An 18,024-nucleotide genomic window follows, 5' to 3' on the forward strand; every position below is an offset into this window, starting at 1 on the left:
GGTCCAGGGTTCTAGTCCCTGTTCGAGCCACTGTGTTTTTGAAGAATCATCAATAATTTAAACTTCAGATCATTTAATTTCCAGTAAAATTATTGAAATTCTAATCCCAATTATTACGGGAGTTCATTTTGTTTCAGCCCGGATAGCTCTGTCGGTAGAGCGTTAGGCTTTTAACCTAACGGTCCAGGGTTCGAGTCCCTGTTCGGGCCATTTTGTTTTTGAAGAATCATCAATAATTTAAACTTCAGATCATTTAATTTCCAGTAAAATTATTGAAATTCTTATTCCATTTATTACGGGAGTTAACCTCGCTTGAGCCCGGATAGCTCAGTCGGTAGAGCGTAAGGCTTTTAACCTAACGGTCCAGGGTTCGAGTCCCTGTTCGGGTGACTGTGTTTTTGAAGAATCATCAATAATTTAAACTTCAGATCATTAAATTTCCAGTAAAATTATTGAAATTCTTATCCCAATTATTACGGGAGTTCATTTCGTTTCAGCTCGGATAGCTCAGTCGGTAGAGCGTTAGGCTTCAAACCACGGTCCAGGGTTCGACTCCTTGTTCGGGCGACTCTATTTTTAAAGAATCATCAATAATTTAAACTTCAGATCATTTAATTTCCAGTAAAATTATTGAAATTCTTATTCCAATTATTACGGGAGTTCACCTCGCTTGAGCCCGGATAGCTCAGTCGGTAGAGCGTTAGGCTTCAAACCACGGTCCAGGGTTCGACTCCTTGTTCGGGCGACTGTGTTTTTGAAGAATCATCAATAATTTAAACTTCAGATCATTTAATTTCCAGTAAAATTATTGAAATTCTAATCCCAATTATTACGGGAGTTCATTTCGTTTCAGCCCGGATAGCTCTGTCGGTAGAGCGTTAGGCTTTTAACCTAACGGTCCAGGGTTCGAGTCCTGTTTTTAAAGAACCGTCAATAATTTAAACTTCAGATCATTTCACGTTCAATAAATTTATGTAAATTCTAATTCCAATTATTACGTGAGTTCACCTCGTTTGAGCCCGGATAGCTCAGTCGGTAGAGCGTTAGGCTTTTAACCTAACGGTCCAGGGTTCGAGTACCTGTTCGGGCCATTCTGTTTTTGAAGAATCATCAATAATTTAAACTGCAGATCATTTCACTTTCAATAAATTTATGTAAATTCTAATTCCAATTATTACGGGATTTAACTTCGTTTGAGACAGGATAGCTCAGTCGGTAGAGCGTTAGGCTTTTAACCTAACGGTCCAGGGTTCGAGTCCCTGTTCGGGCCATTCTGTTTTTGAAGAATCATCAATAATTTAAACTTCAGATCATTTCACTTTCAATAAATTTATGTAAATTCTAATTCCAATTATTACGGGATTTAACTTCGTTTGAGACAGGATAGCTCAGTCGGTAGAGCGTTAGGCTTTTAACCTAACGGTCCAGGGTTCGAGTCCCTGTTCGGGCGACTCTGTTTTTGAAGAATCATCAATAATTTAAACTTCAGATCATTTAATTTCCAGTAAAATTATTGAAATTCTTATTCCAATTATTACGGGAGTTCACCTCGCTTGAGCCCGGATAGCTCAGTCGGTAGAGCGTTAGGCTTTTAACCTAACGGTCCAGGGTTCGAGTCCCTGTTCGGGCGACTGTGTTTTTGAAGAATCATCAATAATTTAAACTTCAGATCATTTAATTTCCAGTAAAATTATTGAAATTCTAATCCCAATTATTACGGGAGTTCGTTTCGTTTCAGCTCGGATAGCTCAGTCGGTTGAGCGTTAGGCTTCAAACCACGGTCCAGGGTTCGACTCCTTGTTCGGGCGACTCTGTTTTTAAAGAATCATCAATAATTTAAACTTCAGATCATTTAATTTCCAGCAAAATTATTGAAATTCTTATCCCAATTATTACGGGAGTTCACCTCGCTTGAGACCGGATAGCTCAGTCGGTAGAGCGTTAGGCTTTTAACCTAACGGTCCAGGGTTCGAGTCCCTGTTCGGGCGACTGTGTTTTTGAAGAATCATCAATAATTTAAACTTCAGATCATTTAATTTCCAGTAAAATTATTGAAATTCTAATCCCAATTATTACGGGAGTTCATTTCGTTTCAGCTCGGATAGCTCAGTCGGTAGAGCGTTAGGCTTCAAACCACGGTCCAGGGTTCGACTCCTTGTTCGGGCGACTGTGTTTTTGAAGAATCATCAATAATTTAAACTTCAGATCATTTAATTTCCAGTAAAATTATTGAAATTCTAATCCCAATTATTACGGGAGTTCATTACGTTTCAGCCCGGATAGCTCAGTTGGTAGAGCGTTAGGCTTTTAACCTAACGGTCCAGGGTTCGAGTCCCTGTTCGGGCGACTCTGTTTTTAAAGAATCGTCAATAATTTAAACTTCAGATCATTTCACTTTCAATAAATTTATGTAAATTCTAATTCCAATTATTACGTGAGTTCACCTCGCTTGAGCCCGGATAGCTCAGTCGGTAGAGCGTTAGGCTTTTAACCTAACGGTCCAGGGTTCGAGTACCTGTTCGGGCCATTCTGTTTTTAAAGAATCGTCAATAAAATAAACTTCAGATCATTTCACTTTCAATAAATTTATGTAAATTCTAATTCCAATTATTACGTGAGCTCACCTCGCTTGAGCCCGGATAGCTCAGTCGGTAGAGCGTTAGGCTTTTAACCTAACGGTCCAGGGTTCGAGTACCTGTTCGGGCCATTCTGTTTTTGAAGAATCATCAATAATTTAAACTTCAGATCATTTCACTTTCAATAAATTTATGTAAACTCTAATTCCAATTATTACGGGATTTAACTTCGTTTGAGACAGGATAGCTCAGTCGGTAGAGCGTTAGGCTTTTAACCTAATGGTCCAGGGTTCGAGTCCCTGTTCGGGCGACTCTGTTTTTGAAGAATCATCAATAATTTAAACTTCAGATCATTTAATTTCCAGTAAAATTATTGAAATTCTAATCCCAATTATTACGGGAGTTCATTACGTTTCAGCCCGGATAGCTCAGTTGGTAGAGCGTTAGGCTTTTAACCTAACGGTCCAGGGTTCGAGTCCCTGTTCGGGCGACTCTGTTTTTAAAGAATCGTCAATAATTTAAACTTCAGATCATTTCACTTTCAATAAATTTATGTAAATTCTAATTCCAATTATTACGTGAGTTCACCTCGCTTGAGCCCGGATAGCTCAGTCGGTAGAGCGTTAGGCTTTTAACCTAACGGTCCAGGGTTCGAGTACCTGTTCGGGCCATTCTGTTTTTAAAGAATCGTCAATAAAATAAACTTCAGATCATTTCACTTTCAATAAATTTATGTAAATTCTAATTCCAATTATTACGTGAGCTCACCTCGCTTGAGCCCGGATAGCTCAGTCGGTAGAGCGTTAGGCTTTTAACCTAACGGTCCAGGGTTCGAGTACCTGTTCGGGCCATTCTGTTTTTGAAGAATCATCAATAATTTAAACTTCAGATCATTTCACTTTCAATAAATTTATGTAAACTCTAATTCCAATTATTACGGGATTTAACTTCGTTTGAGACAGGATAGCTCAGTCGGTAGAGCGTTAGGCTTTTAACCTAATGGTCCAGGGTTCGAGTCCCTGTTCGGGCGACTCTGTTTTTGAAGAATCATCAATAATTTAAACTTCAGATCATTTAATTTCCAGTAAAATTATTGAAATTCTAATCCCAATTATTACGGGAGTTCATTTCGTTTCAGCTCGGATAGCTCAGTCGGTAGAGCGTTAGGCTTCAAACCACGGTCCAGGGTTCGACCCCTTGTTCGGGCGACTGTGTTTTTGAAGAATCATCAATAATTTAAACTTCAGATCATTTAATTTCCAGTAAAATTATTGAAATTCTAATCCCAATTATTACGGGAGTTCATTACGTTTCAGCCCGGATAGCTCAGTTGGTAGAGCGTTAGGCTTTTAACCTAACGGTCCAGGGTTCGAGTCCCTGTTCGGGCGACTCTGTTTTTAAAGAATCGTCAATAATTTAAACTTCAGATCATTTCACTTTCAATAAATTTATGTAAATTCTAATTCCAATTATTACGTGAGTTCACCTCGCTTGAGCCCGGATAGCTCAGTCGGTAGAGCGTTAGGCTTTTAACCTAACGGTCCAGGGTTCGAGTACCTGTTCGGGCCATTCTGTTTTTAAAGAATCGTCAATAAAATAAACTTCAGATCATTTCACTTTCAATAAATTTATGTAAATTCTAATTCCAATTATTACGTGAGCTCACCTCGCTTGAGCCCGGATAGCTCAGTCGGTAGAGCGTTAGGCTTTTAACCTAACGGTCCAGGGTTCGAGTACCTGTTCGGGCCATTCTGTTTTTGAAGAATCATCAATAATTTAAACTTCAGATCATTTCACTTTCAATAAATTTATGTAAACTCTAATTCCAATTATTACGGGATTTAACTTCGTTTGAGACAGGATAGCTCAGTCGGTAGAGCGTTAGGCTTTTAACCTAATGGTCCAGGGTTCGAGTCCCTGTTCGGGCGACTCTGTTTTTGAAGAATCATCAATAATTTAAACTTCAGATCATTTAATTTCCAGTAAAATTATTGAAATTCTAATCCCAATTATTACGGGAGTTCATTTCGTTTCAGCTCGGATAGCTCAGTCGGTAGAGCGTTAGGCTTCAAACCACGGTCCAGGGTTCGACCCCTTGTTCGGGCGACTGTGTTTTTGAAGAATCATCAATAATTTAAACTTCAGATCATTTAATTTCCAGTAAAATTATTGAAATTCTAATCCCAATTATTACGGGAGTTCATTACGTTTCAGCCCGGATAGCTCAGTTGGTAGAGCGTTAGGCTTTTAACCTAACGGTCCAGGGTTCGAGTCCCTGTTCGGGCGACTCTGTTTTTAAAGAATCGTCAATAATTTAAACTTCAGATCATTTCACTTTCAATAAATTTATGTAAATTCTAATTCCAATTATTACGTGAGTTCACCTCGCTTGAGCCCGGATAGCTCAGTCGCTAGAGCGTTAGGCTTATAACCAAACGGTCCAGGGTTCGAGTACCTGTTCGGGCAATTCTGTTTTTAAAGAATCGTCAATAATTTAAACTTCAGATCATTTCACTTTCAATAAATTTATGTAAATTCTAATTCCAATTATTACGTGAGTTCACCTCGCTTGAGCCCGGATAGCTCAGTCGGTAGAGCGTTAGGCTTTTAACCTAACGGTCCAGGGTTCGAGTACCTGTTCGGGCCATTCTGTTTTTAAAGAATCGTCAATAAAATAAACTTCAGATCATTTCACTTTCAATAAATTTATGTAAATTCTAATTCCAATTATTACGTGAGCTCACCTCGCTTGAGCCCGGATAGCTCAGTCGGTAGAGCGTTAGGCTTTTAACCTAACGGTCCAGGGTTCGAGTACCTGTTCGGGCCATTCTGTTTTTGAAGAATCATCAATAATTTAAACTTCAGATCATTTCACTTTCAATAAATTTATGTAAACTCTAATTCCAATTATTACGGGATTTAACTTCGTTTGAGACAGGATAGCTCAGTCGGTAGAGCGTTAGGCTTTTAACCTAATGGTCCAGGGTTCGAGTCCCTGTTCGGGCGACTCTGTTTTTGAAGAATCATCAATAATTTAAACTTCAGATCATTTAATTTCCAGTAAAATTATTGAAATTCTAATCCCAATTATTACGGGAGTTCATTTCGTTTCAGCTCGGATAGCTCAGTCGGTAGAGCGTTAGGCTTCAAACCACGGTCCAGGGTTCGACCCCTTGTTCGGGCGACTGTGTTTTTGAAGAATCATCAATAATTTAAACTTCAGATCATTTAATTTCCAGTAAAATTATTGAAATTCTAATCCCAATTATTACGGGAGTTCATTACGTTTCAGCCCGGATAGCTCAGTTGGTAGAGCGTTAGGCTTTTAACCTAACGGTCCAGGGTTCGAGTCCCTGTTCGGGCGACTCTGTTTTTAAAGAATCGTCAATAATTTAAACTTCAGATCATTTCACTTTCAATAAATTTATGTAAATTCTAATTCCAATTATTACGTGAGTTCACCTCGCTTGAGCCCGGATAGCTCAGTCGGTAGAGCGTTAGGCTTTTAACCTAACGGTCCAGGGTTCGAGTACCTGTTCGGGCCATTCTGTTTTTAAAGAATCGTCAATAAAATAAACTTCAGATCATTTCACTTTCAATAAATTTATGTAAATTCTAATTCCAATTATTACGTGAGCTCACCTCGCTTGAGCCCGGATAGCTCAGTCGGTAGAGCGTTAGGCTTTTAACCTAACGGTCCAGGGTTCGAGTACCTGTTCGGGCCATTCTGTTTTTGAAGAATCATCAATAATTTAAACTTCAGATCATTTCACTTTCAATAAATTTATGTAAACTCTAATTCCAATTATTACGGGATTTAACTTCGTTTGAGACAGGATAGCTCAGTCGGTAGAGCGTTAGGCTTTTAACCTAATGGTCCAGGGTTCGAGTCCCTGTTCGGGCGACTCTGTTTTTGAAGAATCATCAATAATTTAAACTTCAGATCATTTAATTTCCAGTAAAATTATTGAAATTCTAATCCCAATTATTACGGGAGTTCATTTCGTTTCAGCTCGGATAGCTCAGTCGGTAGAGCGTTAGGCTTCAAACCACGGTCCAGGGTTCGACCCCTTGTTCGGGCGACTGTGTTTTTGAAGAATCATCAATAATTTAAACTTCAGATCATTTAATTTCCAGTAAAATTATTGAAATTCTAATCCCAATTATTACGGGAGTTCATTACGTTTCAGCCCGGATAGCTCAGTTGGTAGAGCGTTAGGCTTTTAACCTAACGGTCCAGGGTTCGAGTCCCTGTTCGGGCGACTCTGTTTTTAAAGAATCGTCAATAATTTAAACTTCAGATCATTTCACTTTCAATAAATTTATGTAAATTCTAATTCCAATTATTACGTGAGTTCACCTCGCTTGAGCCCGGATAGCTCAGTCGCTAGAGCGTTAGGCTTATAACCAAACGGTCCAGGGTTCGAGTACCTGTTCGGGCAATTCTGTTTTTGAAGAATCATCAATAATTTAAACTTCAGATCATTTCACTTTCAATAAATTTATGTAAACTCTAATTCCAATTTTTACGGGATTTAACTTCGTTTGAGACAGGATAGCTCAGTCGGTAGAGCGTTAGGCTTTTAACCTAATGGTCCAGGGTTCGAGTCCCTGTTCGGGCGACTCTGTTTTTGAAGAATCATCAATAATTTAAACTTCAGATCATTTAATTTCCAGTAAAATTATTGAAATTCTAATCCCAATTATTACGGGAGTTCATTACGTTTCAGCCCGGATAGCTCAGTTGGTAGAGCGTTAGGCTTTTAACCTAACGGTCCAGGGTTCGAGTCCCTGTTCGGGCGACTCTGTTTTTAAAGAATCGTCAATAATTTAAACTTCAGATCATTTCACTTTCAATAAATTTATGTAAATTCTAATTCCAATTATTACGTGAGTTCACCTCGCTTGAGCCCGGATAGCTCAGTCGGTAGAGCGTTAGGCTTTTAACCTAACGGTCCAGGGTTCGAGTACCTGTTCGGGCCATTCTGTTTTTAAAGAATCGTCAATAAAATAAACTTCAGATCATTTCACTTTCAATAAATTTATGTAAATTCTAATTCCAATTATTACGTGAGCTCACCTCGCTTGAGCCCGGATAGCTCAGTCGGTAGAGCGTTATACTTTTAACCTAACGGTCCAGGGTTCGAGTACCTGTTCGGGCCATTCTGTTTTTGAAGAATCATCAATAATTTAAACTTCAGATCATTTCACTTTCAATAAATTTATGTAAACTCTAATTCCAATTATTACGGGATTTAACTTCGTTTGAGACAGGATAGCTCAGTCGGTAGAGCGTTAGGCTTTTAACCTAATGGTCCAGGGTTCGGGTCCCTGTTCGGGCGACTCTGTTTTTGAAGAATCATCAATAATTTAAACTTCAGATCATTTAATTTCCAGTAAAATTATTGAAATTCTAATCCCAATTATTACGGGAGTTCATTACGTTTCAGCCCGGATAGCTCAGTTGGTAGAGCGTTAGGCTTTTAACCTAACGGTCCAGGGTTCGAGTCCCTGTTCGGGCGACTCTGTTTTTAAAGAATCGTCAATAATTTAAACTTCAGATCATTTCACTTTCAATAAATTTATGTAAATTCTAATTCCAATTATTACGTGAGTTCACCTCGCTTGAGCCCGGATAGCTCAGTCGGTAGAGCGTTAGGCTTTTAACCTAACGGTCCAGGGTTCGAGTACCTGTTCGGGCCATTCTGTTTTTAAAGAATCGTCAATAAAATAAACTTCAGATCATTTCACTTTCAATAAATTTATGTAAATTCTAATTCCAATTATTACGTGAGCTCACCTCGCTTGAGCCCGGATAGCTCAGACGGTAGAGCGTTAGGCTTTTAACCTAACGGTCCAGGGTTCGAGTACCTGTTCGGGCCATTCTGTTTTTGAAGAATCATCAATAATTTAAACTTCAGATCATTTCACTTTCAATAAATTTATGTAAACTCTAATTCCAATTATTACGGGATTTAACTTCGTTTGAGACAGGATAGCTCAGTCGGTAGAGCGTTAGGCTTTTAACCTAATGGTCCAGGGTTCGAGTCCCTGTTCGGGCGACTCTGTTTTTGAAGAATCATCAATAATTTAAACTTCAGATCATTTAATTTCCAGTAAAATTATTGAAATTCTAATCCCAATTATTACGGGAGTTCATTTCGTTTCAGCTCGGATAGCTCAGTCGGTAGAGCGTTAGGCTTCAAACCACGGTCCAGGGTTCGACCCCTTGTTCGGGCGACTGTGTTTTTGAAGAATCATCAATAATTTAAACTTCAGATCATTTAATTTCCAGTAAAATTATTGAAATTCTAATCCCAATTATTACGGGAGTTCATTACGTTTCAGCCCGGATAGCTCAGTTGGTAGAGCGTTAGGCTTTTAACCTAACGGTCCAGGGTTCGAGTCCCTGTTCGGGCGACTCTGTTTTTAAAGAATCGTCAATAATTTAAACTTCAGATCATTTCACTTTCAATAAATTTATGTAAATTCTAATTCCAATTATTACGTGAGTTCACCTCGCTTGAGCCCGGATAGCTCAGTCGGTAGAGCGTTAGGCTTTTAACCTAACGGTCCAGGGTTCGAGTACCTGTTCGGGCCATTCTGTTTTTAAAGAATCGTCAATAAAATAAACTTCAGATCATTTCACTTTCAATAAATTTATGTAAATTCTAATTCCAATTATTACGTGAGCTCACCTCGCTTGAGCCCGGATAGCTCAGTCGGTAGAGCGTTAGGCTTTTAACCTAACGGTCCAGGGTTCGAGTATATGTTCGGGCCATTCTGTTTTTGAAGAATCATCAATAATTTAAACTTCAGATCATTTCACTTTCAATAAATTTATGTAAACTCTAATTCCAATTATTACGGGATTTAACTTCGTTTGAGACAGGATAGCTCAGTCGGTAGAGCGTTAGGCTTTTAACCTAATGGTCCAGGGTTCGAGTCCCTGTTCGGGCGACTCTGTTTTTGAAGAATCATCAATAATTTAAACTTCAGATCATTTAATTTCCAGTAAAATTATTGAAATTCTAATCCCAATTATTACGGGAGTTCATTTCGTTTCAGCTCGGATAGCTCAGTCGGTAGAGCGTTAGGCTTCAAACCACGGTCCAGGGTTCGACCCCTTGTTCGGGCGACTGTGTTTTTGAAGAATCATCAATAATTTAAACTTCAGATCATTTAATTTCCAGTAAAATTATTGAAATTCTAATCCCAATTATTACGGGAGTTCATTACGTTTCAGCCCGGATAGCTCAGTTGGTAGAGCGTTAGGCTTTTAACCTAACGGTCCAGGGTTCGAGTCCCTGTTCGGGCGACTCTGTTTTTAAAGAATCGTCAATAATTTAAACTTCAGATCATTTCACTTTCAATAAATTTATGTAAATTCTAATTCCAATTATTACGTGAGTTCACCTCGCTTGAGCCCGGATAGCTCAGTCGCTAGAGCGTTAGGCTTATAACCAAACGGTCCAGGGTTCGAGTACCTGTTCGGGCAATTCTGTTTTTGAAGAATCATCAATAATTTAAACTTCAGATCATTTCACTTTCAATAAATTTATGTAAACTCTAATTCCAATTTTTACGGGATTTAACTTCGTTTGAGACAGGATAGCTCAGTCGGTAGAGCGTTAGGCTTTTAACCTAATGGTCCAGGGTTCGAGTCCCTGTTCGGGCGACTCTGTTTTTGAAGAATCATCAATAATTTAAACTTCAGATCATTTAATTTCCAGTAAAATTATTGAAATTCTAATCTCAATTATTACGGGAGTTCATTTCGTTTCAGCTCGTATAGCTCAGTCGGTAAAGCGTTAGGCTTTTAACCGCAGTCCAGGGTTCGACTCCTTGTTCGGGCGACTCTGTTTTTAAAGAATCATCAATAATTTAAACTTCAGATCATTTAATTTCCAGTAAAATTATTGAAATTCTTATCCCAATTATTACGGGAGTTCACCTCGCTTGAGCCCGGATAGCTCAGTCGGTAGAGCGTTAGGCTTTTAACCTAACGGTCCAGGGTTCTAGTCCCTGTTCGAGCGACTGTGTTTTTGAAGAATCATCAATAATTTAAACTTCAGATCATTTAATTTCCAGTAAAATTATTGAAATTCTAATCCCAATTATTACGTGAGTTCACCTCGCTTGAGCCCGGATAGCTCAGTCGGTAGAGCGTTAGGCTTTTAACCTAACGGTCCAGGGTTCGAGTCCCTGTTCGGGCGACTGTGTTTTTGAAGAATCATCAATAATTTAAACTGCAGATCATTTCACTTTCAATAAATTTATGTAAATTCTAATTCCAATTATTACGGGATTTAACTTCGTTTGAGACAGGATAGCTCAGTCGGTAGAGCGTTAGGCTTTTAACCTAACGGTCCAGGGTTCGAGTCCCTGTTCGGGCCATTCTGTTTTTGAAGAATCATCAATAATTTAAACTTCAGATCATTTCACTTTCAATAAATTTATGTAAATTCTAATTCCAATTATTACGGGATTTAACTTCGTTTGAGACAGGATAGCTCAGTCGGTAGAGGGTTAGGCTTTTAACCTAACGGTCCAGGGTTCGAGTCCCTGTTCGGGCGACTCTGTTTTTGAAGAATCATCAATAATTTAAACTTCAGATCATTTAATTTCCAGTAAAATTATTGAAATTCTTATTCCAATTATTACGGGAGTTCACCTCGCTTGAGCCCGGATAGCTCAGTCGGTAGAGCGTTAGGCTTTTAACCTAACGGTCCAGGGTTCGAGTCCCTTTCGGGCGACTGTGTTTTTGAAGAATCATCAATAATTTAAACTTCAGATCATTTCACTTTCAATAAATTTATGTAAATTCTAATTCCAATTATTACGTGAGTTCACCTCGCTTGAGCCCGGATAGCTCAGTCGGTAGAGCGTTAGGCTTTTAACCTAACGGTCCAGGGTTCGAGTCCCTGTTCGGGCGACTGTGTTTTTGAAGAATCATCAATAATTTAAACTTCAGATCATTTCACTTTCAATAAATTTATGTAAATTCTAATTCCAATTATTACGTGAGTTCACCTCGCTTGAGCCCGGATAGCTCAGTCGGTAGAGCGTTAGGCTTTTAACCTAACGGTCCAGGGTTCGAGTACCTGTTCGGGCCATTCTGTTTTTAAAGAATCGTCAATAAAATAAACTTCAGATCATTTCACTTTCAATAAATTTATGTAAATTCTAATTCCAATTATTACGTGAGCTCACCTCGCTTGAGCCCGGATAGCTCAGACGGTAGAGCGTTAGGCTTTTAACCTAACGGTCCAGGGTTCGAGTACCTGTTCGGGCCATTCTGTTTTTGAAGAATCATCAATAATTTAAACTTCAGATCATTTCACTTTCAATAAATTTATGTAAACTCTAATTCCAATTATTACGGGATTTAACTTCGTTTGAGACAGGATAGCTCAGTCGGTAGAGCGTTAGGCTTTTAACCTAATGGTCCAGGGTTCGAGTCCCTGTTCGGGCGACTCTGTTTTTGAAGAATCATCAATAATTTAAACTTCAGATCATTTAATTTCCAGTAAAATTATTGAAATTCTAATCCCAATTATTACGGGAGTTCATTTCGTTTCAGCTCGGATAGCTCAGTCGGTAGAGCGTTAGGCTTCAAACCACGGTCCAGGGTTCGACCCCTTGTTCGGGCGACTGTGTTTTTGAAGAATCATCAATAATTTAAACTTCAGATCATTTAATTTCCAGAATAATTATTGAAATTCTAATCCCAATTATTACGGGAGTTCATTACGTTTCAGCCCGGATAGCTCAGTTGGTAGAGCGTTAGGCTTTTAACCTAACGGTCCAGGGTTCGAGTCCCTGTTCGGGCGACTCTGTTTTTAAAGAATCGTCAATAATTTAAACTTCAGATCATTTCACTTTCAATAAATTTATGTAAATTCTAATTCCAATTATTACGTGAGTTCACCTCGCTTGAGCCCGGATAGCTCAGTCGGTAGAGCGTTAGGCTTTTAACCTAACGGTCCAGGGTTCGAGTACCTGTTCGGGCCATTCTGTTTTTAAAGAATCGTCAATAAAATAAACTTCAGATCATTTCACTTTCAATAAATTTATGTAAATTCTAATTCCAATTATTACGTGAGCTCACCTCGCTTGAGCCCGGATAGCTCAGTCGGTAGAGCGTTAGGCTTTTAACCTAACGGTCCAGGGTTCGAGTACCTGTTCGGGCCATTCTGTTTTTGAAGAATCATCAATAATTTAAACTTCAGATCATTTCACTTTCAATAAATTTATGTAAACTCTAATTCCAATTATTACGGGATTTAACTTCGTTTGAGACAGGATAGCTCAGTCGGTAGAGCGTTAGGCTTTTAACCTAATGGTCCAGGGTTCGAGTCCCTGTTCGGGCGACTCTGTTTTTGAAGAATCATCAATAATTTAAACTTCAGATCATTTAATTTCCAGTAAAATTATTGAAATTCTAATCCCAATTATTACGGGAGTTCATTTCGTTTCAGCTCGGATAGCTCAGTCGGTAGAGCGTTAGGCTTCAAACCACGGTCCAGGGTTCGAGTCCCTGTTCGGGCGACTCTGTTTTTAAAGAATCGTCAATAATTTAAACTTCAGATCATTTCACTTTCAATAAATTTATGTAAATTCTAATTCCAATTATTACGTGAGTTCACCTCGCTTGAGCCCGGATAGCTCAGTCGCTAGAGCGTTAGGCTTATAACCAAACGGTCCAGGGTTCGAGTACCTGTTCGGGCAATTCTGTTTTTGAAGAATCATCAATAATTTAAACTTCAGATCATTTCACTTTCAATAAATTTATGTAAACTCTAATTCCAATTTTTACGGGATTTAACTTCGTTTGAGACAGGATAGCTCAGTCGGTAGAGCGTTAGGCTTTTAACCTAATGGTCCAGGGTTCGAGTCCCTGTTCGGGCGACTCTGTTTTTGAAGAATCATCCATAATTTAAACTTCAGATCATTTAATTTCCAGTAAAATTATTGAAATTCTAATCTCAATTATTACGGGAGTTCATTTCGTTTCAGCTCGTATAGCTCAGTCGGTAGAGCGTTAGGCTTTAAACCGCAGTCCAGGGTTCGACTACTTGTTCGGGCGACTCTGTTTTTAAAGAATCATCAATAATTTAAACTTCAGATCATTTAATTTCCAGTAAAATTATTGAAATTCTTATCCCAATTATTACGGGAGTTCACCTCGCTTGAGCCCGGATAGCTCAGTCGGTAGAGCGTTAGGCTTTTAACCTAACGGTCCAGGGTTCTAGTCAATGTTCGTGCGACTGTGTTTTTGAAGAATCATCAATAATTTAAACTTCAGATCATTTAATTTCCAGTAAAATTATTGAAATTCTAATCCCAATTATTACGTGAGTTCACCTCGCTTGAGCCCGGATAGCTCAGTCGGTAGAGCGTTAGGCTTTTAACCTAACGGTCCAGGGTTCGAGTCCCTGTTCGGGCGACTGTGTTTTTGAAGAATCATCAATAATTTAAACTGCAGATCATTTCACTTTCAATAAATTTATGTAAATTCTAATTCCAATTATTACGGGATTTAACTTCGTTTGAGACAGGATAGCTCAGTCGGTAGAGCGTTAGGCTTTTAACCTAACAGTCCAGGGTTCGAGTCCCTGTTCGGGCCATTCTGTTTTTGAAGAATCATCAATAATTTAAACTTCAGATCATTTCACTTTCAATAAATTTATGTAAATTCTAATTCCAATTATTACGGGATTTAACTTCGTTTGAGACAGGATAGCTCAGTCGGTAGAGGGTTAGGCTTTTAACCTAACGGTCCAGGGTTCGAGTCCCTTTTCGGGCGACTCTGTTTTTGAAGAATCATCAATAATTTAAACTTCAGATCATTTAATTTCCAGTAAAATTATTGAAATTCTTATTCCAATTATTACGGGAGTTCACCTCGCTTGAGCCCGGATAGCTCAGTCGGTAGAGCGTTAGGCTTTTAACCTAACGGTCCAGGGTTCGAGTCCCTGTTCGGGCGACTGTGTTTTTGAAGAATCATCAATAATTTAAACTTCAGATCATTTCACTTTCAATAAATTTATGTAAATTCTAATTCCAATTATTACGTGAGTTCACCTCGCTTGAGCCCGGATAGCTCAGTCGGTAGAGCGTTAGGCTTTTAACCTAACGGTCCAGGGTTCGAGTCCCTGTTCGGGCGACTGTGTTTTTGAAGAATCATCAATAATTTAAACTTCAGATCATTTCACTTTCAATAAATTTATGTAAATTCTAATTCCAATTATTACGTGAGTTCACCTCGCTTGAGCCCGGATAGCTCAGTCGGTAGAGCGTTAGGCTTTTAACCTAACGGTCCAGGGTTCGAGTACCTGTTCGGGCCATTCTGTTTTTAAAGAATCGTCAATAAAATAAACTTCAGATCATTTCACTTTCAATAAATTTATGTAAACTCTAATTCCAATTATTACGGGATTTAACTTCGTTTGAGACAGGATAGCTCAGTCGGTAGAGCGTTAGGCTTCAAACCACGGTCCAGGGTTCGACCCCTTGTTCGGGCGACTGTGTTTTTGAAGAATCATCAATAATTTAAACTTCAGATCATTTAATTTCCAGTAAAATTATTGAAATTCTAATCCCAATTATTACGGGAGTTCATTACGTTTCAGCCCGGATAGCTCAGTTGGTAGAGCGTTAGGCTTTTAACCTAACGGTCCAGGGTTCGAGTCCCTGTTCGGGCGACTCTGTTTTTAAAGAATCGTCAATAATTTAAACTTCAGATCATTTCACTTTCAATAAATTTATATAAATTCTAATTCCAATTATTACGTGAGTTCACCTCGCTTGAGCCCGGATAGCTCAGTCGCTAGAGCGTTAGGCTTATAACCAAACGGTCCAGGGTTCGAGTACCTGTTCGGGCAATTCTGTTTTTGAAGAATCATCAATAATTTAAACTTCAGATCATTTAATTTCCAGCAAAATTATTGAAATTCTTATCCCAATTATTACGGGAGTTCACCTCGCTTGAGCCCGGATAGCTCAGTCGGTAGAGCGTAAGGCTTTTAACCTAACGGTCCAGGGTTCGAGTCCCTGTTCGGGCGACTGTGTTTTTGAAGAATCATCAATAATTTAAACTTCAGATCATTTAATTTCCAGTAAAATTATTGAAATTCTAATCCCAATTATTACGGGAGTTCATTACGTTTCAGCCCGGATAGCTCAGTTGGTAGAGCGTTAGGCTTTTAACCTAACGGTCCAGGGTTCGAGTCCCTGTTCGGGCGACTCTGTTTTTAAAGAATCGTCAATAATTTAAACTTCAGATCATTTCACTTTCAATAAATTTATGTAAACTCTAATTCCAATTATTACGGGATTTAACTTCGTTTGAGACAGGATAGCTCAGTCGGTAGAGCATTAGGCTTTTAACCAAATGGTCCAGGGTTCGAGTCCCTGTTCGGGCGACTCTGTTTTTGAAGAATCATCAATAATTTAAACTTCAGATCATTTAATTTCCAGTAAAATTATTGAAATTCTAATCTCAATTATTACGGGAGTTCATTTCGTTTCAGCTCGTATAGCTCAGTCGGTAGAGCGTTAGGCTTCAAACCGCGGTCCAGGGTTCGACTCCTTGTTCGGGCGACTCTGTTTTTAAAGAATCATCAATAATTTAAAATTCTGATCATTTAATTTCCAGTAAAATTATTGAAATTCTTATCCTAATTATTACGGGAGTTCACCTCCCTTGAGCCCGGATAGCTCAGTCGGTAGAGCGTTAGGCTTTTAACCTAACGGTCCAGGGTTCTAGTCCTTGTTCGAGCGACTGTGTTTTTGAAGAATCATCAATAATTTAAACTTCAGATCATTTAATTTCCAGTAAAATTATTGAAATTCTAATCCCAATTATTACGGGAGTTCATTTCGTTTCAGCCCGGATAGCTCTGTTGGTAGAGCGTTAGGCTGTTAACCTAACGGTCCAGGGTTCGAGTCCCTGTTCGGGCGACTCTGTTTTTAAAGAATCGTCAATAATTTAAACTTCAGATCATTTCACTTTCAATAAATTTATGTAAATTCTAATTCCAATTATTACGTGAGTTCACCTCGCTTGAGCCCGGATAGCTCAGTCGGTAGAGCGTTAGGCTTTTAACCTAACGGTCCAGGGTTCGAGTCCCTGTTCGGGCCATTCTGTTTTTGAAGAATCATCAATAATTTAAACTTCAGATCATTTCACTTACAATAAATTTATGTAAATTCTAATTCCAATTATTACGGGATTTAACTTCGTTTGAGACAGGATAGCTCAGTCGGTAGAGCGTCAGGCTATTAACCTAACGGTCCAGGGTTCGAGTCCCTGTTCGGGCGACTCTGTTTTTGAAGAATCATCAATAATTTAAACTTCAGATCTTTTAATTTCCAGTAAAATTATTGAAATTCTTATTCCAATTATTACGGAAGTTCACCTCGCTTGAGCCCGGATAGCTCAGTCGGTAGAGTGTTAGGCTTTTAACCTAACGGTCCAGGGTTCGAGTCCCTGTTCGGGCGACTCTGTTTTTGAAGAATCATCAATAATTTAAACTTCAGATCATTTAATTTCCAGTAAAATTATTGAAATTCTAATCCCAATTATTACGGGAGCTCATTTCGTTTCAGCTCGTATAGCTCAGTCGGTAGAGCGTTAGGCTTCAAACCACGGTCCAGGGTTCGACTCCTTGTTCGGGCGACTCTGTTTTTAAAGAATCATCAATAATTTAAACTTCAGATCATTTAATTTCCAGTAAAATTATAGAAATTCTTATTCGAATTATTACGGGAGTTCACCTCGCTTGAGCCCGGATAGCTCAGTCGGTAGAGCGTTAGGCTTTTAACCTAACGGTCCAGGGTTCGAGTCCCTGTTCGGGCGATTCTGTTTTTGAAGAATCATTAATAATTTAAACTTCAGATCATTTAATTTCCAGTAAAATTATTGAAATTCTTATCCCAATTATTACGGGAGTTCACCTCGCTTGAGCCCGGATAGCTCAGTCGGTAGAGCGTTAGGCTTTTAACCTAACGGTCCAGGGTTCGAGTCCCTGTTCGGGCCGTTCTGTTTTTGAAGAATCATCAATAATTTAAACTTCAGATCATTTCACTTTCAATAAATTTATGTAAATTCTAATTCCAATTATTACGGGATTTAACTTCGTTTGAGACAGGATAGCTCAGTCGGTAGAGCGTTAGGCTATTAACCTAACGGTCCAGGGTTCGAGTCCCTGTTCGGGCGACTCTGTTTTTGAAGAATCATTAATAATTTAAACTTCAGATCATTTAATTTCCAGTAAAATTATTGAAATTCTTATCCCAATTATTACGGGAGTTCACCTCTTTGAGCCCGGATAGCTCAGTCGGTAGAGCGTTAGGCTTTTAACCTAACGGTCCAGGGTTCTAGTCCCTGTTCGAGCGACTGTGTTTTTGAAGAATCATCAATAATTTAAACTTCAGATCATTT

General features: G+C 38.7%; 52 non-coding genes across 52 annotated transcripts; all 52 read left to right on the plus strand.

The window, feature by feature from the left end:
* The first annotated feature begins 136 nt into the window (after positions 1–136).
* Positions 137–209, plus strand: TRNAK-UUU (transfer RNA lysine (anticodon UUU)). The gene has a single exon. It is a non-coding gene; the product is annotated as a tRNA-Lys (tRNA).
* A 107-nt stretch (positions 210–316) lies between these two features.
* TRNAK-UUU (transfer RNA lysine (anticodon UUU)) lies at positions 317–389 on the plus strand. The gene has a single exon. It is a non-coding gene; the product is annotated as a tRNA-Lys (tRNA).
* A 628-nt stretch (positions 390–1,017) lies between these two features.
* TRNAK-UUU (transfer RNA lysine (anticodon UUU)) lies at positions 1,018–1,090 on the plus strand. The gene has a single exon. It is a non-coding gene; the product is annotated as a tRNA-Lys (tRNA).
* Positions 1,091–1,557: 467 nt separating this feature from the next.
* On the plus strand, positions 1,558–1,630 carry TRNAK-UUU (transfer RNA lysine (anticodon UUU)). The gene has a single exon. It is a non-coding gene; the product is annotated as a tRNA-Lys (tRNA).
* A 285-nt stretch (positions 1,631–1,915) lies between these two features.
* Positions 1,916–1,988, plus strand: TRNAK-UUU (transfer RNA lysine (anticodon UUU)). The gene has a single exon. It is a non-coding gene; the product is annotated as a tRNA-Lys (tRNA).
* A 285-nt stretch (positions 1,989–2,273) lies between these two features.
* On the plus strand, positions 2,274–2,346 carry TRNAK-UUU (transfer RNA lysine (anticodon UUU)). The gene has a single exon. It is a non-coding gene; the product is annotated as a tRNA-Lys (tRNA).
* A 107-nt stretch (positions 2,347–2,453) lies between these two features.
* Positions 2,454–2,526, plus strand: TRNAK-UUU (transfer RNA lysine (anticodon UUU)). Its single transcript has one exon. It is a non-coding gene; the product is annotated as a tRNA-Lys (tRNA).
* Positions 2,527–2,633: 107 nt separating this feature from the next.
* TRNAK-UUU (transfer RNA lysine (anticodon UUU)) lies at positions 2,634–2,706 on the plus strand. The gene has a single exon. It is a non-coding gene; the product is annotated as a tRNA-Lys (tRNA).
* A 287-nt stretch (positions 2,707–2,993) lies between these two features.
* TRNAK-UUU (transfer RNA lysine (anticodon UUU)) lies at positions 2,994–3,066 on the plus strand. The gene has a single exon. It is a non-coding gene; the product is annotated as a tRNA-Lys (tRNA).
* Positions 3,067–3,173: 107 nt separating this feature from the next.
* TRNAK-UUU (transfer RNA lysine (anticodon UUU)) lies at positions 3,174–3,246 on the plus strand. The gene has a single exon. It is a non-coding gene; the product is annotated as a tRNA-Lys (tRNA).
* Positions 3,247–3,353: 107 nt separating this feature from the next.
* TRNAK-UUU (transfer RNA lysine (anticodon UUU)) lies at positions 3,354–3,426 on the plus strand. The gene has a single exon. It is a non-coding gene; the product is annotated as a tRNA-Lys (tRNA).
* Positions 3,427–3,891: 465 nt separating this feature from the next.
* On the plus strand, positions 3,892–3,964 carry TRNAK-UUU (transfer RNA lysine (anticodon UUU)). The gene has a single exon. It is a non-coding gene; the product is annotated as a tRNA-Lys (tRNA).
* Positions 3,965–4,071: 107 nt separating this feature from the next.
* On the plus strand, positions 4,072–4,144 carry TRNAK-UUU (transfer RNA lysine (anticodon UUU)). Its single transcript has one exon. It is a non-coding gene; the product is annotated as a tRNA-Lys (tRNA).
* A 107-nt stretch (positions 4,145–4,251) lies between these two features.
* Positions 4,252–4,324, plus strand: TRNAK-UUU (transfer RNA lysine (anticodon UUU)). The gene has a single exon. It is a non-coding gene; the product is annotated as a tRNA-Lys (tRNA).
* Positions 4,325–4,789: 465 nt separating this feature from the next.
* On the plus strand, positions 4,790–4,862 carry TRNAK-UUU (transfer RNA lysine (anticodon UUU)). Its single transcript has one exon. It is a non-coding gene; the product is annotated as a tRNA-Lys (tRNA).
* Positions 4,863–4,969: 107 nt separating this feature from the next.
* TRNAI-UAU (transfer RNA isoleucine (anticodon UAU)) lies at positions 4,970–5,042 on the plus strand. The gene has a single exon. It is a non-coding gene; the product is annotated as a tRNA-Ile (tRNA).
* A 107-nt stretch (positions 5,043–5,149) lies between these two features.
* TRNAK-UUU (transfer RNA lysine (anticodon UUU)) lies at positions 5,150–5,222 on the plus strand. Its single transcript has one exon. It is a non-coding gene; the product is annotated as a tRNA-Lys (tRNA).
* Positions 5,223–5,329: 107 nt separating this feature from the next.
* Positions 5,330–5,402, plus strand: TRNAK-UUU (transfer RNA lysine (anticodon UUU)). The gene has a single exon. It is a non-coding gene; the product is annotated as a tRNA-Lys (tRNA).
* A 465-nt stretch (positions 5,403–5,867) lies between these two features.
* TRNAK-UUU (transfer RNA lysine (anticodon UUU)) lies at positions 5,868–5,940 on the plus strand. Its single transcript has one exon. It is a non-coding gene; the product is annotated as a tRNA-Lys (tRNA).
* A 107-nt stretch (positions 5,941–6,047) lies between these two features.
* Positions 6,048–6,120, plus strand: TRNAK-UUU (transfer RNA lysine (anticodon UUU)). The gene has a single exon. It is a non-coding gene; the product is annotated as a tRNA-Lys (tRNA).
* A 107-nt stretch (positions 6,121–6,227) lies between these two features.
* TRNAK-UUU (transfer RNA lysine (anticodon UUU)) lies at positions 6,228–6,300 on the plus strand. Its single transcript has one exon. It is a non-coding gene; the product is annotated as a tRNA-Lys (tRNA).
* A 465-nt stretch (positions 6,301–6,765) lies between these two features.
* TRNAK-UUU (transfer RNA lysine (anticodon UUU)) lies at positions 6,766–6,838 on the plus strand. The gene has a single exon. It is a non-coding gene; the product is annotated as a tRNA-Lys (tRNA).
* A 107-nt stretch (positions 6,839–6,945) lies between these two features.
* TRNAI-UAU (transfer RNA isoleucine (anticodon UAU)) lies at positions 6,946–7,018 on the plus strand. Its single transcript has one exon. It is a non-coding gene; the product is annotated as a tRNA-Ile (tRNA).
* A 287-nt stretch (positions 7,019–7,305) lies between these two features.
* TRNAK-UUU (transfer RNA lysine (anticodon UUU)) lies at positions 7,306–7,378 on the plus strand. The gene has a single exon. It is a non-coding gene; the product is annotated as a tRNA-Lys (tRNA).
* A 107-nt stretch (positions 7,379–7,485) lies between these two features.
* On the plus strand, positions 7,486–7,558 carry TRNAK-UUU (transfer RNA lysine (anticodon UUU)). Its single transcript has one exon. It is a non-coding gene; the product is annotated as a tRNA-Lys (tRNA).
* Positions 7,559–8,025: 467 nt separating this feature from the next.
* TRNAK-UUU (transfer RNA lysine (anticodon UUU)) lies at positions 8,026–8,098 on the plus strand. Its single transcript has one exon. It is a non-coding gene; the product is annotated as a tRNA-Lys (tRNA).
* A 107-nt stretch (positions 8,099–8,205) lies between these two features.
* TRNAK-UUU (transfer RNA lysine (anticodon UUU)) lies at positions 8,206–8,278 on the plus strand. Its single transcript has one exon. It is a non-coding gene; the product is annotated as a tRNA-Lys (tRNA).
* Positions 8,279–8,923: 645 nt separating this feature from the next.
* On the plus strand, positions 8,924–8,996 carry TRNAK-UUU (transfer RNA lysine (anticodon UUU)). The gene has a single exon. It is a non-coding gene; the product is annotated as a tRNA-Lys (tRNA).
* A 107-nt stretch (positions 8,997–9,103) lies between these two features.
* On the plus strand, positions 9,104–9,176 carry TRNAK-UUU (transfer RNA lysine (anticodon UUU)). The gene has a single exon. It is a non-coding gene; the product is annotated as a tRNA-Lys (tRNA).
* Positions 9,177–9,821: 645 nt separating this feature from the next.
* Positions 9,822–9,894, plus strand: TRNAK-UUU (transfer RNA lysine (anticodon UUU)). The gene has a single exon. It is a non-coding gene; the product is annotated as a tRNA-Lys (tRNA).
* A 107-nt stretch (positions 9,895–10,001) lies between these two features.
* On the plus strand, positions 10,002–10,074 carry TRNAI-UAU (transfer RNA isoleucine (anticodon UAU)). The gene has a single exon. It is a non-coding gene; the product is annotated as a tRNA-Ile (tRNA).
* Positions 10,075–10,719: 645 nt separating this feature from the next.
* Positions 10,720–10,792, plus strand: TRNAK-UUU (transfer RNA lysine (anticodon UUU)). Its single transcript has one exon. It is a non-coding gene; the product is annotated as a tRNA-Lys (tRNA).
* Positions 10,793–11,438: 646 nt separating this feature from the next.
* Positions 11,439–11,511, plus strand: TRNAK-UUU (transfer RNA lysine (anticodon UUU)). Its single transcript has one exon. It is a non-coding gene; the product is annotated as a tRNA-Lys (tRNA).
* Positions 11,512–11,618: 107 nt separating this feature from the next.
* Positions 11,619–11,691, plus strand: TRNAK-UUU (transfer RNA lysine (anticodon UUU)). Its single transcript has one exon. It is a non-coding gene; the product is annotated as a tRNA-Lys (tRNA).
* Positions 11,692–12,336: 645 nt separating this feature from the next.
* Positions 12,337–12,409, plus strand: TRNAK-UUU (transfer RNA lysine (anticodon UUU)). The gene has a single exon. It is a non-coding gene; the product is annotated as a tRNA-Lys (tRNA).
* Positions 12,410–12,516: 107 nt separating this feature from the next.
* Positions 12,517–12,589, plus strand: TRNAK-UUU (transfer RNA lysine (anticodon UUU)). Its single transcript has one exon. It is a non-coding gene; the product is annotated as a tRNA-Lys (tRNA).
* A 107-nt stretch (positions 12,590–12,696) lies between these two features.
* Positions 12,697–12,769, plus strand: TRNAK-UUU (transfer RNA lysine (anticodon UUU)). Its single transcript has one exon. It is a non-coding gene; the product is annotated as a tRNA-Lys (tRNA).
* Positions 12,770–13,234: 465 nt separating this feature from the next.
* On the plus strand, positions 13,235–13,307 carry TRNAI-UAU (transfer RNA isoleucine (anticodon UAU)). Its single transcript has one exon. It is a non-coding gene; the product is annotated as a tRNA-Ile (tRNA).
* Positions 13,308–13,952: 645 nt separating this feature from the next.
* On the plus strand, positions 13,953–14,025 carry TRNAK-UUU (transfer RNA lysine (anticodon UUU)). The gene has a single exon. It is a non-coding gene; the product is annotated as a tRNA-Lys (tRNA).
* A 467-nt stretch (positions 14,026–14,492) lies between these two features.
* On the plus strand, positions 14,493–14,565 carry TRNAK-UUU (transfer RNA lysine (anticodon UUU)). The gene has a single exon. It is a non-coding gene; the product is annotated as a tRNA-Lys (tRNA).
* Positions 14,566–14,672: 107 nt separating this feature from the next.
* Positions 14,673–14,745, plus strand: TRNAK-UUU (transfer RNA lysine (anticodon UUU)). Its single transcript has one exon. It is a non-coding gene; the product is annotated as a tRNA-Lys (tRNA).
* Positions 14,746–14,852: 107 nt separating this feature from the next.
* TRNAK-UUU (transfer RNA lysine (anticodon UUU)) lies at positions 14,853–14,925 on the plus strand. The gene has a single exon. It is a non-coding gene; the product is annotated as a tRNA-Lys (tRNA).
* A 285-nt stretch (positions 14,926–15,210) lies between these two features.
* Positions 15,211–15,283, plus strand: TRNAK-UUU (transfer RNA lysine (anticodon UUU)). Its single transcript has one exon. It is a non-coding gene; the product is annotated as a tRNA-Lys (tRNA).
* A 107-nt stretch (positions 15,284–15,390) lies between these two features.
* On the plus strand, positions 15,391–15,463 carry TRNAI-UAU (transfer RNA isoleucine (anticodon UAU)). Its single transcript has one exon. It is a non-coding gene; the product is annotated as a tRNA-Ile (tRNA).
* Positions 15,464–15,570: 107 nt separating this feature from the next.
* Positions 15,571–15,643, plus strand: TRNAK-UUU (transfer RNA lysine (anticodon UUU)). Its single transcript has one exon. It is a non-coding gene; the product is annotated as a tRNA-Lys (tRNA).
* Positions 15,644–15,750: 107 nt separating this feature from the next.
* TRNAK-UUU (transfer RNA lysine (anticodon UUU)) lies at positions 15,751–15,823 on the plus strand. The gene has a single exon. It is a non-coding gene; the product is annotated as a tRNA-Lys (tRNA).
* An 825-nt stretch (positions 15,824–16,648) lies between these two features.
* TRNAK-UUU (transfer RNA lysine (anticodon UUU)) lies at positions 16,649–16,721 on the plus strand. The gene has a single exon. It is a non-coding gene; the product is annotated as a tRNA-Lys (tRNA).
* A 107-nt stretch (positions 16,722–16,828) lies between these two features.
* TRNAN-AUU (transfer RNA asparagine (anticodon AUU)) lies at positions 16,829–16,901 on the plus strand. The gene has a single exon. It is a non-coding gene; the product is annotated as a tRNA-Asn (tRNA).
* Positions 16,902–17,008: 107 nt separating this feature from the next.
* Positions 17,009–17,081, plus strand: TRNAK-UUU (transfer RNA lysine (anticodon UUU)). The gene has a single exon. It is a non-coding gene; the product is annotated as a tRNA-Lys (tRNA).
* Positions 17,082–17,366: 285 nt separating this feature from the next.
* On the plus strand, positions 17,367–17,439 carry TRNAK-UUU (transfer RNA lysine (anticodon UUU)). Its single transcript has one exon. It is a non-coding gene; the product is annotated as a tRNA-Lys (tRNA).
* A 107-nt stretch (positions 17,440–17,546) lies between these two features.
* On the plus strand, positions 17,547–17,619 carry TRNAK-UUU (transfer RNA lysine (anticodon UUU)). Its single transcript has one exon. It is a non-coding gene; the product is annotated as a tRNA-Lys (tRNA).
* Positions 17,620–17,726: 107 nt separating this feature from the next.
* On the plus strand, positions 17,727–17,799 carry TRNAN-AUU (transfer RNA asparagine (anticodon AUU)). Its single transcript has one exon. It is a non-coding gene; the product is annotated as a tRNA-Asn (tRNA).
* The last annotated feature ends 225 nt before the right edge of the window (positions 17,800–18,024 follow it).

The sequence above is a fragment of the Phalangium opilio genome, unplaced genomic scaffold (genome assembly GCF_054372755.1).
Source record: "Phalangium opilio isolate 3A_F unplaced genomic scaffold, DU_Popi_V2 ptg001170l_1, whole genome shotgun sequence".
Lineage (NCBI taxonomy): Eukaryota > Metazoa > Arthropoda > Arachnida > Opiliones > Phalangiidae > Phalangium > Phalangium opilio.